This window comes from Bos mutus, chromosome 1, assembly GCF_027580195.1.
Source record: "Bos mutus isolate GX-2022 chromosome 1, NWIPB_WYAK_1.1, whole genome shotgun sequence".
Lineage (NCBI taxonomy): Eukaryota > Metazoa > Chordata > Mammalia > Artiodactyla > Bovidae > Bos > Bos mutus.
This window is the reverse complement of record NC_091617.1, coordinates 126608509-126623996: the sequence shown is the minus strand read 5'-3', so window position 1 is coordinate 126623996 and position 15488 is coordinate 126608509. Positions and strand designations below refer to the sequence as shown.

At 43.4% G+C, this 15488-nt stretch overlaps 1 protein-coding gene across 1 annotated transcript in view; it reads left to right on the top strand.

Moving 5' to 3' along the window:
• The window catches only part of PXYLP1 (2-phosphoxylose phosphatase 1), a 117095-nt gene that overhangs the window by 9631 nt on the left and 91976 nt on the right, over window positions 1-15488 (top strand). The window contains exon 2 of the mRNA XM_070375461.1: window positions 277-379. The gene's annotated coding sequence lies outside the window, so the exon portion shown is untranslated. The remainder of the gene's footprint in view (window positions 1-276; window positions 380-15488) is intronic.

Below are 15488 nucleotides of genomic sequence, written 5' to 3'. Positions count from 1 at the left end.
GGAGTACAGCAAAGTGATTCAGTTATGAAGTTTTAGTCATTCAGTTGTGTCTGACTCACTGTGACCCCGCAGATTGTAGCCCGCCATGCTCCTCTGTCCACGGAATTTTCCAGGCAAGAATCCTGGAGTGGGTAGCCATGCCCTTCTCCAGGAAATCTTCCCAACCGAGGGATCGAACTCACATCTCCTGCATTGCAGGCAGATTCTTTACCATCTGAACCACCAGGGAAGGCCCTGATTCAGTTGTACAGGTACCTATATTCATTCTTTTGACAGACATAGTTAACGGATCATTGCACTCTTCTCTGGTGAACCTTGAAGTGATCTCAACCATTTTCCTGGGAAGTCACCACCAATGGATTAGATCAGAGGTCAAAAGGTATGGTCTGCAGGTAAATGTGACGCTCTGCCTGGTTCTCTAAGTATTATTGGTGCAAAAACACACCTGCTCATTTACTTACTGTCTGTGACTGTTTTCCTGCTTCAAGGGCAGACGTGCATAATTGTGAACAGAGCTGGTATAGTCCAGAAAATCTCAAATATTTACTCTCTACCTCTGAAGAAAAATGTAGCTTGATCAGAGTCTGTGTGAGAGATTAAATACAATTGATCTCCTTGGATTCCAGGAATACTCTGCTCAAGACCAACTGAAGTTTTAAATTTTTCCTATTTTTGCTTTCTTTTTCAACATTGAAAAAGTGTGCCTGGGTGCTAAGTCACTTCAGTTGTGTCTGACTCTTTGCAACCCTACGGACTATAGGCCACCAGGCTTCTCTGTCCCTGGAATCCTCCATGCAGGAATACTGGAGTGGGTTGCCATGCCCTAATCCAGGGGATCTCCCCCACCCAGGGATCAAGCCTACCTCTCTACATCTCCTGAATTGGCAGGCAGGTTCTGTATCAGCTGAGTCACCTGGCAAGCCTGAAAAAGTGTGACAAAATAAATTGTCAAAAGTGCATTGTTTTTCAATGTACAACCAATGAATTTTCACATATGAATATATTCACGTAGCCACCACCCAGATCATGACAAAGTATTGAGTTGACCTAAAAGTTCTGTTGGGTTTTCTCGAAGGAGGTTTTGAAAACCCTGAAGGAACTTTTTAGCTAACTCAATACATGTCCAGCTCCGAGAAGGTTCCTTTGCACCCCTTCATAGTCAGTATTCCCCATCTGGAGATCACCTCCTTGACCAGCTGGTGGTCATAGAGTCTGACTTCTATGACTTGTTATTTTGCCTCTTCTTGGACTTCATGTGGATGGAATGATACAGTATGAGCTTTTGTGTCTCTTTTCATTCATTGTATGTCCATAAGATTCGTCTGTATTGCTGCATGTATCACTACTTTATTCTTCTTTCCTGCTGTGTAATATTTTATTGTATGGATATCCACAGTGTTTTATCCATTGTTCTGTTGATGGACCTTGGGTTTTTGGCTATAATGGAAAAGGTTAGGATGAACATTCTTTTGTGGGATGTATGCATTCATTTCTCTTTATCATAGACCCAGAAATGGAATTTCTGGATCGTGGAGTGTTTATCTTTAGCAAATATTCCCCAAATTGAATCAGTTTATTAAAGAAAGTGAAAGTGTTAGTCACTCAGTTATGTTCGACTCTTTGTGAGCCCCATGGGCTGTAGCCCACCAGGCCTCTCCATCCATGGAATTCTCAATTTATACTTATGTGCAAAACTGCAGTTAAACAGCATGGAAACCTTAGTTGCTGGAGGGATGGCTCCTACAGAACACTCAGGTGGTATTGAATAAATAAGGGAAATGGCAGAACCAGTGTTTCTGGAGATCACAGCAAGAAGGTGGTCGTGCTCACCTGGTACAAATGTGGATCAGCTGAACGTCATTACTACAGTACAAAATAGACCATACCTCCTTGAGCCACCAGAACCTGAGGAATCCAGATTCCGGCTGGTCTGGGATTCTAGGGCCACTCAGGATGATGCCTTTCAACATTGGCTCAGATAACCATACTCACAGGAGCCTGATGTACCCCTCTTCCCCTGGAAGGGGGTATATTCACAGAGTGGGCTTCTGAGTCAGGAAGGTTCTGAAGGAGTCAGTGGACTTAGAAGGTAACATTTAAATCATTCAGCTGCTTAGGAAGCATGAGCCCTTAACCAGAGAAATCTAAAATAACCTTCCACCCCATGGCTAAGTTTCCTCTCTATGGCAGGTCTGTCCAGGACCCTCTCTCCAGGTCTCCCTTCCTTGGATAATAGCATAGTTTTCTGCCTGAGGCCTTGGTTTTCTCTGCCACTTAGTCTCCCTCTGCTGCTGCTTCTTGAGCTGGGTTCAGTTCAGTTCAGTTCAGTTCAGTGGCTCAGTCGTGTCCGACTCTTTGCGACCCCATGAATTGCAGCACGCCAGGCCTCCCTGTCCATCACCAATTCCCGGAGTCCACCCAAACCCATGTCCATTGAATCGGTGATGCCATCCAATCATCTCATCCTCTGTCGTCCCCTTCTCCTCCTGCCCTTAATCTTTCCCAGTGTCAGGGTCTTTTCAAATGAGTCAGCTCTTCGCATCAGTGGCCAAAGTATTGGAGTTTCAGCTTCAACATCAGTCCTTCCAATGAATATTCAGGACTGACTTCCTTCCCTGAATTAGCTGTAGTCTCTCTGTGCTACTCTGGAGTGCCCACAAGACATCCTCTGTGGATTTCATTCATCAGATCTTAGGGTTTGGGGACTTGATTTTGTACTTGCCATAAGCTTAGTTTAGGACACACTGAATTTCTGTCCCTTTTGGGACACAGGAGTCCAGCAGGAAAATAGACACACAAGTCAAGGGCTTAGGAAACCTAGTTGGACCAGGATTCAGATTTGGTAAAAGAAGCGGCTGAGATCACTCAGGGTACATAAAGGGGAACAGTTGGAAGTTAACCTTGGGGAACACATCAGAATTTTAGGGCAGAACCAGTAGAGGAACAGAACTTAGAAAGAACCATACACTTTAAAAAATAAGAACATACTCATCAGTCTTGTCAATATGTTATAATTATTCAATGCACTTGAATATTTGCTCAGAAGGCTTTGTGTGTTATTAGTATTGGTACCTAGAAGAGCTTCTCTGTGAATTAGGCATCAGAAGGACTTTGGATCTGATGACCACTCTGAGACCTCTGATGGTCCACTCTGACTACAACCATCTCACAGAGTGATTTGAGGAAATCTCTTGAATTCTGGTCCCCAAGACTGGAGAGCAAAGTTTACTTGGACATGCCCCAGCAAGGCTGAGATGTGTGATCACATAAATGAGAGCTTCAGAGCAGTGAGGACTTGCTGCTTGGGGGAAAGTACCCAGCTTTGTGTGAAGAACAAAGATTTACTATGTGAAGACACAAGCCTTGTCTGCCTAATCTCCATATTTCCATTACAACATCTGACTCTGTTCGGTGCTCCTTAAACACTTGTTGGATGGATGGATGAACAGATGAATGGATGGGTGGATAAGTGGGTGGATGTTTGAGTGGATGGATGGATTGGGTGGATTAAGGGATGGATGAGGGGATAGATGGAGGGCAGGGGGAGGTTTTAGTCATCTGTTTTCCAATATGGTTAGGTTTCCTGCCTTACTCCTCTCCCATGGTCCAAACAAGCAGGACCCACCAAGAAAATAGAGTCCCTTTACTTAATATGTTCAACTTCAAGGATGATACAGATTTTGTTTTCAAACCTGAGGTTTATGTTTACTCAACAAAAACATTGCATGTGTGGAACTCAAACCTTACAAAAAATAAGGTTGGGGGATTAATAATAAATGTGAGTATAAAAACTTCTAATACATTTATTAATATACAATCTCTAAAAGAACAATAGAGTACCACTAAAAAAAAAAAATAACACCGAACATCTTAATGGCATTTGAAACATTTTAGGTTAGCAATAACCTAATATATAATTAATTCACAAGAAATACTTTCAGAATCCAGTTCTCTGACATTTCAAAAAGATTCTTGTACATCTGCTTGCCTTACTGAAATTATTGTGCATGAAAAGCACTGCTTTTCATCCGCTTCATTCCCCATGCAAATATTCACATCTTTCTGACATTATGATCAGGGTCCCCAAGTCATGTCTGGAGTGACACACCATTTTCCTGGTTCCATTCTAATGGGGGTCCTGAGTGTGGAGAGGGGACTCAGGAGTCCAGCCACATGGATCAGCCTTTTGAACTAGAGGGATGCAATTGGGAAAGAATTCCTGTACCTGCCACACCTATTCCACAGGGCTTCTGGGAGAATCCCTGAAGAAAAATAGATGAGAGACTCTTAGTCACTTTCCAGGCCCTATGTAGCTTCTGTGCAGTTTATGTTATGGGTATTAGAAGAGGATCATCCTTCCAGACTGACTTTTACTCTCAGATCAGATGATGTCACTCACCTGCTCAAAGGGCTCGGGCCTGTCTTCTCACATGGCCAATGTGAAAAAGCCCTCCCCACAGCCTGCAGGGCCATCTGTGATCTGACCCCACTAACTCTCTGAGCTCAGCTCTTACAATTACTTCCTGGGCTAACTGGGCTGCTGCTGCTGCTGCTAACTCACTTCAGTCATGTCCAACTTTGCGTGACCCCAGAGACGGCAACCCCCCAGGCTCCCCTGTCCCTGGGATACAACCTGCCAAACTTGATCCCACCCCAGGACCTCTGGACTTGCGATTCCCTCTGCCTGGAATGCTCCTCCTTCTAATATGCCCACTTCTTCAATTCTCTGCTCAAAGCTCCATCCTCACAGACAACCTTACTCTTCAGCCCTATCTAAAATACCATCCACCTCCTCCTCTATTCTCTTGCCTTAATTTCTTTTTCTTCATGGCATTAATTTATTACTATTCTTATTTCTGTCTCCTCCACCAGAAAGGAATGTCCATGAAGGCAGCAAACTGTCTTGTGTCCACGGCACTAAGAACATGCAGAGGTGCTTGTAATAGCCTTCCATTGCTGTGCAACAACTCATCATAAAGCTAGTGACTTAAAACAACACACATTTATTATCTCAGTGTTTGTGTGGGTCAAGAATCCAGGTGTGGCTTAGCTGAGTCTTCCTCGCCTGGATTTCTCATGAGGCTGCAGTTGAGGAGTTGGCCAGGGGTGGAGTCTCATCTGAAGATATGATTGGGGAAGAAGCTACTTCCAAGCTCACATGCTGTTGGTAGGATTCAGTTCCTTGTGGATTGTTGGAATGAGGCCCTCACTTCCTTTCTGGCTATTAGTGAAGTGTGCCCTCAGTTGTCAGAGGGTCTCTCCCTAGTGTAGTTCACTACATGGCATCTTGCTTCATCAAAATCTTCAGTTAACAAGACAGAAGTTATGTTTTTATGTAACATAATCACGGAAGTGTCACCTCCTTTGCCATTTTCTACTGGTTAGAAGCAAGTCACAGGTCATACCCTTATTCGTACAAAGGTGTGAATATCAGGAGGTGGGGATCACTAGGGGATATTTTAGAGTCTATCTGCCATATTACTTGCTTCAGTTCAGTGCAGTCACTCAGTCGTGTCCGACTCTTTGTGATCCCATGAACCGCAGCACGCCAGGCTTCCTGTCCATCACCAACTCCCAGATCTTGCTCAAACTCATGTCCATTGAATTGGTGATGCTATACAACCATCTCATCCTCTGTCATCCCCTTCTCTTCCTATCTTCAATCTTTCCCAGCATCAGGATCTTTTCCAGTGAGTCAGTTGTTTGCATCAGGTGGCCAAAGTATTCATTTGTTCATTTATTCATTTGTTGAAGTGTTTCAGCTTCAACATCAGTCCTTCCAATGAATATTCAGGACTGATTACCTTTAGAATTGACTGATTTGATCTCCTTGCTATCCAAGGGATTCGCAAGAGTCTTCTCCAACACCACAGTTCAAGAGCATCAATTCTTTGGCACTCAGCCTTCCTTATGATCCAACTCTCACATTACTTGCTTAGTAAATACCAAATATTATTAAATCCAATGCTAAAAGGTGGTACTGGGCAGGAGAGCTGTAACATTTAAGCTTTTTGCAATTCCTCTCTTGTACGATATAGAACTTTGTGAAATTGAGTTGTTGTTTGTTTTTTTCCCCCTCAGCTTCCTTCTAATGCTTTGTGATTAGCCTCGTCTGCTAGCGTGTGTGGACTGTCCCAGGTTTTGAGGACTCACTCAAGAGAAGTGACCCACACACACTCAAGAACCCTACAACCCAAAAATCACCATTCACAGAACTTATTCTTTATCTGCCAGGATCTCTGGAATTAATGACTTGTATCTTATTTATTCCATGCTGGAAGTGGTGTTCTTCTTGAATGGGCACTTTGCATTTATGAGGTCTTGCAGCTAGCCAAGTTAATAATGCATCTAATGAAAAAGAAAGAAAGAAAGAAGCGTGGTTCAGTTGGATAGATCTTATTAATATGATTCAATTTTAAAAGGGCCATTACTTCAGAGTCTTCATGTCTGGGATGCCGTTAAAGAAATTTTTTTTTCAGAGTCACTATGACAACAGAGAGATCCCCCCCTCCCACACACACACGTACTCCCCTGAATCAATTACAGATTTGTCCATGTAAGGAACTGGAACACATCCAGCTTATTGGGAATTCTTTTTTGCCTCCTTTGGCAAAAGCTCCAACTTATCCAAAGTGAGCAGGAGTCTCAAACCCATCAATATTTACTGATGAAGTCATCACCATTCATTAACAGGGACTTGATCAGCAGACATTTATTGATTGCCAGGCATGTGCCATGCACTCTTGGGAATTCAGAGCCATCACTATCTGAGAGGCTCACAGGCCCACTGCAGTGACGAGCCACAACCACATGAAGCAGCAGGAGCTGAGTGGGGTCTACCTCTGGGTGGTACAGACCCTGCTCAGGCACTTGGGATCTGCACAAATGACCTTGCTGAAGAATCATGATGTCATGATGTGCATGCTGAACACTTCTGCCCTGCAAGAAGGGGGCAGGCATCTTGATCTGGAAGGGAGGGCTGCCCTGATGCACAGCATGAGACATGGTTGCAGAAACCTGCTCTGGGCCTTGATTTTATACAAACTCAACCACTAAATTGCTGGGTCATCTAAGCATGTCACTTAATCTGTCTGCTGCTGCTGCTGCTAAGTCACTTCAGTTGTGTCCGACTCTGTGCAACCCCAGAGACGGCAGCCCACCAGGCTCCCCCATCCCTGGGATTCTCCAGGCAAGAACACTGGAGTGGGTTGCCATTTCCTTCTCCAATGCATGAAAGTGAAAAGTGAAAGTGAAGTTGCTCAGCTGTGTCCAACTCCTAGTGACCCCATGGATTGCAGCCTACCAGGCTCCTCTGTCCATGGGATTTGCCAGACAAGAGTACTGGAGTGGGTTGCTGTTGCCTTCTCCCTTAATCTCTCTAGCTATTGCTTTTATCCCTTACATTAAATAGGATTATGTTTTTTCCTGCTGAACCCACAGGGATCACATTGCTGTCTGCTGCTTGTTTGGCCAGATGTCTCCCCAGGCAGGCGTAGGAAGCTGTTCAAGCAGTGACAATTCACTACTGTCTTTGAGGCCCCAGTGTTACCAAGTTCAAGCCTGCTCTGCTTGCCACGTGTGTGTGTTTTAGTCACTCAGTCTTCCTATTCTTTGCAACCCCATGGACTATAGTCTGCCGGATTCCTCAGTCCATGGAATTCTCCAGGCAAGAATACTGGAGTGAGTTGTCATTCCCTTCTCCAGCAGATCTTCCTGACCCAGGGATCAAACAGGTCTCCTGCATTGCAGGCAGATTATTTACTCTCTGAGCCACCAGGGAAGCCACATGACAGGCCAAAATGTTGGGTGACAAGGTGTTGAGATAAGGAATAACAACTTTATTCAGAAAGCCAGCAGACCAAGAAGATGGCAGACTAGTGTCTCAAAATAACCATCTTACTGGGGGTCTGGCCAGTTTTATAGAACACAGATGGGGAAGAGGTGAGGGAGTAAAGTAAAAAGCCAATTAATCTTGCAAATATTTCCTGGAATGGCCATTCTCAGGACAAGGATGTGTTAATTACCTTTTTCTTGCAGCCATTCACAAGTGGATAGGGTCAGGGTATTACCCTGAATAAAAGCACTTTGGTTTAACCCTCAAGCAGAGGGACAGAGTTCCCCACAGCAGACTGTTATATATAGCGTTTTAAGTTTCTTAAGTCAGGTCCAACTCTTCGCAACCCCATGGACTATAGCCTTCCAGGCTCCTCTGCGCATGGGATTTTTCAGGCAAGAATACTAGAGTGGGTTGCCATGCTCTATTCCAGGGGATCTTCCCAGTCCAGGGATCGAACCCACAGTTCTTAAATCTCCTGCATTGGCAGGCAGGTTCTTTACCACTAGCACCACCTGGGAAGCCCATTATATATAGACAGTATTCTTTTAGTGAACAAAACCAACCAACAAACGAAAAACCTCAATATGTAATCAGATTTTATTCTTCTCAGTAACACCAGCAAAGTGCAGGCATGTCCTAGGCACTCATTGGGAAGTAGAGGCTTTTTGCAAGCTCTCCATTCTCTACCCACTCCTCACACTACCCTTATGCTAGCCTGTCACTCTTTCAAAGGGACTTTGGTCCATCCTATCTTTGGTTCTCCAAGACAGCAGGGAGAACCCCAGTTGTCCCAGGCCTGTTTTCCACCCCACCCCAGACTATGGCTGAACTCAACCTCTCTACTTTGGACCATTTTGTAACCCACAGAGGATCCAAGGGAGTAGGATAGGGTGTTGGAGCCGGGTATGATGGATAGAGAGAACGGCGCAGAGGAGAGAGGGGTGAGGGATATTTCTCTCTTTGTAAGATGTGTGAGAATATACTGGGTGCTCTGGGCATCGAGGGAGCAGCTAGATATAAGTGCCTTAGTTTCTTGGGTGGAAGGATTCTTTTGAGCCCCGTCCCTCAAGGGGAAGTGAACAGGTTTCTCATTAAGCCTCAAGCAGAAGAAACAACAGGAAAATGGCATCAAAGCAAATCATCATCTAATTACTTAAAACCATTGAAAATAGAAAATTATAAAAGCAAGCAGCGGAGAAAAGACACATTGTGTAAAGAGGAAGAAAGAGAAAAAATAACAGCAAAACAATGGAAATCAGTGTTTGTGCATGCGTGCTCAATCACTCAGTCATGTCTGACTATTTTGTAGCTCCATGGACTATTATTGCCCACCAGGCTTCTCTGTCCATGGGATTTTCCAGGCAAGAATGTTGGAGTGGGTTGGCATTTCCTCCTGCAGGGCATCTTTCCAACCCAGGGATTGAACCCGTGTCTCCTGTGTCTCCTATATTGGCAGGTGGATTCTTTCCCACTGAGCCACCTGAGAAGTCAGAAATAAGTGATGCAACAACTTTAAAGGACTGAAAGATACAGGCTGTCAACCTAGGATTCTCTACCCAGTGAAAATATCTTTCAGAAACAAAGGTGACCTCAAGATATTCTTCAGACATACAAAAGCTGGAAGAGTTTATCACCACAAGACATACAGGGTAAGAAATGTTAAAGGGACTCCTTTAGGCAAAAGGAAATGACACTAGATGGAAATATGAGGCCACACAAAGAAATGGGGAGCATCAGAAATGGTAACTATGTAACAATAAAATGACTCTTTCTTATTTTAAAAATCACCTTAAAAGAGAAATTGATGGTTTAAAGCAAAAGTGATAACAATGTATCATGGAGTCTGTAACATTTGTAGATACAGGACTTCTCTGGTGGGCCAGTGGCTAAGATTCTATGTGCTCCCAATCCAGGGGACCCAGGTTTGATCTGTGGTCAGGGTACTAGACCCTACATGCCACAACTAGGAGCTCATATGTCACAATCAAGAGATCCCGTATGCTGAAACTAAGACTCAGCACAGACAAATAAATAAATAAAGCTTTAAAAATAAATGAGTTTTTAAAATGTAGACATAAGGTGTATGAAAACAACATTTCAGTGGGTAGGAGAGCTAATCAAATATAGTTTAATATGTTTATTATACTATTAATCAAGTAGTAAAATAATATCACAGCATGACTGTGATAACCTAAAAAATGTATACTATAAACCTAACACAACCACTGGCAATAAAAAAAAGAAGAGACATAAAAAATAAGCAAAGGAGTTAAAAAGAAATCATAAAAAAATACTCAATTAACAAAAAAGAAATAAAAATTGTGTTCAGTTCAGTCGTTCAGTCTTGTCTGACTCTCTGTGACCCCATGAATCGCAGCACGCCAGGCCTCCCTGTCCATCACCAACTCCTGGAGTTCACTCAGACTCACGTCCATCGAGTCAGTGATGCCATCCAGCCATCTCATCCTCTGTCGTCCCCTTCTCTTCCTGCCCCCAATCCCTCCCAGCGTCAGTCTTTTCCAGTGAGTCAACTCTTTGCATGAGGTGGCCAAAGTACTGGAGTTTCAGCTTTAGCATCATTCCTTCCAAAGAATCCCAGGGCTGATCTCCTTCAGAATGGACTGGGTGGATCTCCTTGCAGTCCAAGGGACTCTCAAGAGTCTTCTCCAACACCACAGTTCAAACGCATCAATTCTTTGGCACTCAGCTTTCTTCACAGTCCAACTCTCACATCCATACATGACCACTGGAAAAACCATAGCCTTGACTAGACGGACCTTTGTTGGCAAAGTAATGTCTCTGCTTTTGAATATGCTATCTAGGTTGGTCATAACTTTCCTTCCAAGGAGTAAGCGTCTTTTAATTTCATGGCTGCAGTCACCATCTGCAGTGATTTTGGAGCCCAGAAAAATAAAGTCTGACACTATTTCCACTGTTTCCCCATCTATTTCCCATGAAGTGATGGGACCATATGCCATGATCTTCATTTTCTGAATGTTGAGCTTTAAGTCAACTTTTTCACTCTGCACTTTCACTTTCATCAAGAGGCTTTTTAGTTCCTCTTCACTTTCTGCCCATAAGGGTGGTGTCATCTGCATATCTGAGGTTATTGATATTTCTCCTGGCAATCTTGATTCCAGCTTGTGCTTCTTCCAGCCCAGCGTTTCTCATGATGTATTCTGCATATAAGTTAAATAAGCAGGGTGACAATATATGGCCTTGATGTACTCCTTTTCCTATTTGGAACCAGTCTGTTGTTCCATGTCCAGTTCTAACTGTTGCTTCCTTACCTGCACATAGGTTTCTCAAGAGGCAGGTCAGGTGGTCTGGTATTCCCATCTCTTTCAGAATTTTCCATGGTTTATTGTGATCCACACAGTCAAAGGCTTTGGCATAGTCAATAAAGCAGAAATAGATGTTTTTCTGGAACTCTCTTGCTTTTTCCATGATCCAGTGGATGTTGGCAATTTGATCTCTGGTTCCTCTGCCTTTTCTAAAACCAACTTGAACATCTGGAAATTCACGGCTCACGTGTTGCTGAAGCCTGGCTTGGAGAATTTTGAGCATTACTTTACTAGCATGTGAGATGAGTGCAATTGTGTAGAATGGGACAAATAGAAAATAGTAAAATGATACTATTAAACCCAACCAAATTATTAATCTCATGAAATAAAGATAGTTGAAATACCTCAAATAAAAAGCAGAGATTGTCAGGTTGAATAAAAAAGCAACATACAACTTTTTTATACTCACCAAAAAACACTTTAAATATAAAGACAAATAGATTAAAGAAGAAGGGATGGAAAAGATTGTACCACACTATCCTAAAGAAAACTGGAGTGGCTATGTTAACATCAGATGAAGTAGATTTCATATCAAAGATATTAAAAAGGGATAAAGAAATAAAGGGGCAATTTATCAGGTATACATAAAATCCAAATCATTTCTGTACCTAATAAAAACTTAAAAACACATGAAGCAAAAATTAATAATAGGTCTGAAAGAAGAAATAAATTATAGTAATTACAGTAGATGTCAACCACTCATTCAATAATTGATAGAAAAGGAGAAAAAAAATTAGTAAGGATCTGGAAGAGTTGAAAAACACTATTGACTTAATTTGCATCTATATGAGACTCCACCCAATAATAGCAGAATGTACATTCTTTTCCATTACTGTGATTAATTTGGGGCAAATTGATTACCCTTCTGTCCCTCGTTTCTCTGAGCATAGAATTCTACATTGGCAATGGTATCTTTCAGAATTCCAAGGCTATTTCCTAGCTTCCATCTTTTCTATTTTCAGTCCTGACTGAAGTCTGGAGTGTTAGCTGGGCCCTACATCTCTCATGGGCACTAATCTCTCATTTTTTTCTTCCAAGGGGTCACAAGATTGCAGAAAACTCCACCAGATCCCCACTCTCCTCCTGTCTCCTTTCTGCTTGACTTCTAATTGTAAAACGAGGGGGATGGGCTCCAGGTCCATTCATCCATTCATTCAACTTTAATACTATCTTCCTGGCACTGTTGTAGATAAAATAGCTGAAATCCTTGTTGTCCTTTTATGATTTCCAAATAAGATTTGTGTGAGTTCATCCAGTGCTTATTTGTTTCGTTTTTGCCTAGAAACATCTTTTGGTTGGGTTCAGCTTTTAGAGGACAAAATGAATATTTAGACTTATGATTCAGTAAATTACTTCAGTTCTTTGTGATTATTTTTTTGGCTCAAGGTCAGGTTTGAAGCCATCTCTTATTTTTTATTAAATGTGGTTATTTTGTGTTCTGTTCTTCCAGATTTGCCTTTCTAATTAGATTTCACCCAGCTAGATGGTAAAATGAGTTTGCCCTCCCTGATTGCTCTTCGGAGGGGCAGGGACTTGTATAATAAGCCTGTTGGCGTGGGGAGATGAGGTTGCAGCTGGTATCAAGTACAATGAATCATGCATATACATAAATGATGGAGCACGGACCACCCTGGAGCAGGGAGGCCCTGATGACAGTTTTGAAAATTATACTTGTGTTAGGGAGAATGCAGGAGATTTGAAAGAACCTAAGAAATGACTTTTAACCTTTGCAAGATATTTATCTCCCTGGGGCTCTGAGGTGGCCAGCTGTGGAATGGAAGCATGTATGGGTTAGTCTTCCCACTTTAAATCTTGGTTGGATGTTTACTGTATTATTTGACATACACTTATCATGGGTTATTTAAATTTTCATCTTTTTGTGTCCTTTGTCTTTTCCCAAGTTTTTACAATGAGTGGGTACTTTTATAATCAGGGAAACCCATGGTAAATGGAACTTAAAAATAATATCAGTAATCTAGATATTGTGGTGTGTACAAAAAAAATATTTTGCATGGATGTGTAATTCTGTCGTAAGGCAGGCTGTGGGCCGCACAGACCTTTGGAACTTAGAACCTGATGACAATCAACCACCTCACCCAGGTGCCTAGGGGCCTCCCTGGTATCATTGTTACCTCATACCCTGTCCTAGACTTCTTGTTTTCCCCTAGTCAATCCTTTCAGGCTAGGGGCAGTAGCCCACTGTTTCTCTAAGTTTACAGAGCAGGACAAAAGAGGCTGTACAAATATTTGCTCAGCTTTTTTATGCTCAGCAGATTGAAACTGAATTGAAGATGGGCACCTGCTCCCAGCTGCTCCAGGCAGGGGCTGCTTGCACAGAAAGACAGTAAGTACTGCCTGGCAGAATATTCATGACTTGGCTGAGTCTGGGACTATTTTTATAAGATGGGAGGGTTCAACTTTCAATGAATTTTGAGTTTCCCTGGGGGCCAAAATGTGTATGTGGGAAGGACAAAATCTGGGAATAGAAGGGGAAACCAAGGTTATGAACAAATGGTCATTTGGGCTTTTTCCTTTCTCCTCTGTTTTACAGTCATTGATGGGCATGGCTTGCCCCCTATCACATGAATAATGATGATGAAAGATTACTCTTTTTCGGGATCAATGTGCCAGGCACTGTGCTGTGGGCTTGTGCTACTCAGAACTCTTTCGGTTGCATGTTATGGAAAAACCAATTCTAGTTTGCTTGGGGGAAAAGCAGAGATTCACTGGACATGTACTTGAAAAATTCAGGTCCTGGTTTTAGGCATGACAGGAAGCTGCCTCTCGACTGTTTTCCTCTGGGTGGTCAGCTTTGGCACAGCCACCTCAGGTACTTATCAGGAGGCCACCAGCTGCTTCAGGCCACATCTTACCTCCTCACCAACCACAGAGGAAAGAGGCTGAATGGCAGTAATAGTTTTGAGATGCTTCCTCACATATATTTTCCCAGTAGGAATTCTTTTTTTCTCCTCCTTGTAGCCCCTTCCTCCTTTAAGTTCCAGCCAAGGAGTGTTACTACGCCAGGGGCCAGGATGGGTGGGTACTACTCAGAACCCAAAGTCCACAGGGAGAAAGGAGGGGACACCTCCTCCAAGAAAAAAGGGGGATTGAAGCCATCAGAGAATCGGGGAAGCGAGGAAAGAGACTGAGAGGGAGAATCTAAGGAGAATATGATGCCTGGTTCCCGGAGAGGCCTGAGGCCACCTCTGTACCAAGTCTTGACCTAGAAGGGGGTATGGTAAAAAGACAGGAAGCTGTAAGCAGAGGGTCTTGTTTCCCACTTCCTTTTTGGAACTCTGCCCCTGTTTGGAACGCTTTTCTGTTTGGAAAATGCCCTGGGCCAACACAGGAGGCTTGCAGCCAGGTGAGCCGTAGTGAGGTGTGTTTTGTGGGGAAATGGTTAGCAGTGGCACCCCTGGGTCCCCTTCAGTCCTGTTGTGACAGAGAAGGGATGCAGGAGCAGGTACTTGTTGGGGCTGAGCAGGTAGCAGGGAGAGACAGAACCACCATGGGGTCACAGTGGCTGGCAGGACAGGGTGGACATGTGACCCAACCAGAGTCAGGCCCAAGGCTTGCGGGAATGGTGGGCAAGGAGAAGCAGATTTTCTGCTGGCCTCGTGGCTGTGAGGTTGTGAGCCTGGATCTGCTGGGGTCTTGCAGAGAGCCTGAGAGTACAGCTCACATGGAAGAAAGCAAAGCTGGGAGATAGAGCGTCCCTGAAAGCTTTAGTTTCCGGGCCTAAACCCAGGCATGAAGCAGATGTGCCCTGAGCTTTTAATTTACGTAAGTCAATCAATTCCTTCTTGTTTAAGTACATGCGAATTGGGTTGCCTGTCATTTAGAGCAGTGGTCTTCAGCAGCCTTTTTAAAAATTAATTTATTTGGCTGTCCCAGGTCTTAGTTGCTGGATCCAGGATCTTTGATCTTTGGTTGTGGCATGTGGGATCTAGTTCCCTGACCAGGGAATAAAACCCGGGCCCCCTGCATTGGGAGGTCAGAGTTTTAGCTGTTGGACCACCAGGGAAGTCCCCCTAGCAACCTTTTTGGCTCCAGGGACCAGTTTTGTGAAAGACAAGTTTTCCACAGAGTGAGGAGAGGAGAGGGTTAGGATGATTAAAGTGCATTACATGTATTGTGTGCTTTATTTCTATTATTATTACATTGTGATAATTTTCCTATGAGAATCTAATGCTGCAGGTGATCTGACAGGAGGCAGAGTTCAGGTAGTAACGTGAGCAATGCATAGTGGCTGGTAAATACAGACGAAGCTTTGCAGTGCTTCTCACCTTCTGCTGTGCTGCCCAGTT